Genomic DNA, 2,900 nt, shown 5'->3' on the forward strand with positions numbered 1-2,900 from the left:
GAGAGAAAGTTGTGGTGAAAGAGTACAGCAGGGTTCGCCACCATCCCCTGCCAAAGCCTTGTGGAGCCTTAGATGTTTTCGCTCAATAAACATTCACAATGCCCGGTCTGGGAATCGAAACCACGATCCTATGACCGTGAGTCTGCTGCCCTAACCACTGGGCCATTGTGCCTCCACTCTAACATGCATTAACCCTATAGCATTCAGAATACTCTGTCAAATGTAATGCTTATTTATTCACACTGTTTTGAATTAATCATGTAATATCTTGTAACTTTGAGATTTTGATGACATGACATTTTATCTTTAGAATGATATTGTATAGTAGATATGAGAAGCTAGATCTGACCAGTTTGAACCTAAAACAGGTAGAATATTTTGGCCAGATATGGCTGGTTTAAATGCTAAAGAGTTAAACAATAGATTTGATAGTACTTTAACCGGTTTACATACGAGACTATGTGTACAAATATCATTAAGTTTGCAAATATCACTCCCTAGAACAGTTCCATGTCTCATATAAAAAAAAAATACAGTCATGAATGAAATCTTTTTAATCTTGAGTATGCTCTGTCAGGACTGACCAATGATGAAAAAAGATTAAACAACAACTACCTGAAGCTAATGGTGGAGACCTCTGGGTGATCAGATGAACTACTAGGAATAACAACCAATACTACATCAAATTATAACTTGCTGTCTTGAAAAAGAGAAGGACACATTGGATAATGTGATCCTAAATAAACTACATCTGAAACAAAAACAAAAAAAAAAGGAATATGTCAATCACATTTGAGATGGGGGGAGGCCTTTCCTGATAGTTCTGCTAAATAAGAGCTGACTGAGACTAATCAACAACATCAAAAGCAATAAGGCCTAAATTATTAAGTGCCGTCAATAAATAAAGTCGTACTAGTTGATATTAAGGACGCTGTTTGGTTATTCAGTGTGTGAATGTGTGACATAAATATCCAAATAGGAAACATGATGATTACAGAATAACAACAACTGGCTAACTTTGTTTCGCTTGATTAACAACAAATTTTAAAACTATATTAAAAAAAAAACCCACTGGGAATAATAATATGAATGTGTGGAGGGGTGTAACTATGAGAATGTGTGCACCATATCATCATCATCATCATCATCATTATCATCATCATCATCATTATTAACATTTAACATCCATCTTCTATGCTAGCATAGTCAGATAGTTCAACAGGAGCTGGCAAGTTAGAGGACTGTGCCAAGCTCCTATATCTGCTTTGGCATGGTTTCTACAGCTGGTTGCCCTTCCTAATGTTAACCACTATACAGAGAGTATTGAGTGCTATTTTACATAACACTGGCACCATTGATGCAACTAAGTAACTCACAAGATAAGAATTTGGTTATCAAAGATTGAATCCACGCCATGCTGCAACTACACACACACACATATATATGTAGTGGATCTTGCAGGCGAAATGTAGATTCGATCCTAAATAGCCAAATTTAAATTAACGTTTCAACAGCACTTTTCTCACGAGGGAAAACAATAGCTTTTCTGTAACAGCAGTTTACATTTGCTAGATGCCTTAGCTAAGCAAAATAATGTCTTCGTCACTTGACCCTTCTAAACTCTTCTATTTCACCAAAATCTAGAATTAAGATAACAAGAACCCCCAAGCAAAAGTCAGTTAGTGACAACTCGAGTTAGTAAAAACCTGAGTTAGGCAAAGCGACCATCCGTTAGTGAATGGACAGCTAGTTAGGCCCACAAGCAGGCAGCTAATATAGACAAATGGTCAGAGGGAGAAAGAAGTTTACAGTCAGCAACTATGGGACAACTTTCTAGGACTCTACAACTTTTACTAGCTCAATTTCTTTTCCCTAACAACATCATTCTATCTCTATCTGTGGATTACTACTAAGAGAACGTGTACACAAACTATACAAGGAAAATCTACAACATCTATCTATACTTCGCATGCTTTTCTATTTACTAATTATACATACCAAGCCGTTGTGGTTTGGGATTTTTTTTACTATATAAAGGTAAATAAATATTTTCTTCACAACTTCAATCACTGTTCTTTCATCTTTACATAATGGCAATCAACGAAGAATCAATCCTTACAAACTGATTACGACTCCGACGTTCCATACTATTGTTTACAAATTAATTTCGCTAATTTTTCAGATTAACACCCGCACGATTTTAACAACACCCCACCACTACCACCACCACCACCCAAAAAAAGTCGGATTTTTTGCGTGGAATGAAGTACCCTGACCTCCTAATTTGCTGCAAATCCTATATTACAAAATCCCGTTACAAAAATAAACTTCTATCGTTACGGATATCCTGTAGCTTATTTTGATTATATATATATATATATATATATATATATATATATATATATATATATATATATATATATATATATATATATATATATATATATACATATATATATCCTCCTGACGAAGGTAAAAAAAGAATACGCACACCCAGTGTTTAGGGTTAGAGTTAGGGTTTAGGGTTAGCGTTAGAGTTACATTGAAAACGGGAGGTGTGCGTATTCTTTACTTCCACCTACCCTCCCTATATAGCATTATAGGAATTAGATTCATATTAAAATGTTAAGTTCAAGAAAAAGAAGAATATAAATATTTTTGTCTGAAGTATTTTTATTTATTAATTCATTGTTTCTAGGTTTCTCTACTACCACCATCACCAAGAAATTGACCCCGTGACCTGACACGAGTTCAATATCTGACCCCCGAACAACGTCATTCTTAGTCTCAAGCTTCAGGTACTTTAAACCAGCTTGAGTCGGCCTGTTCGGCAAATATCGTTAGAATTCCGTAAGCAGCCGAAGTTGATATCGTCAGCGTTGCGTTGACGCCAAACATTC

The sequence above is a fragment of the Octopus bimaculoides genome, chromosome 18, assembly GCF_046866305.1.
Source record: "Octopus bimaculoides isolate indiv1 chromosome 18, ASM4686630v1, whole genome shotgun sequence".
NCBI lineage: Eukaryota > Metazoa > Mollusca > Cephalopoda > Octopoda > Octopodidae > Octopus > Octopus bimaculoides.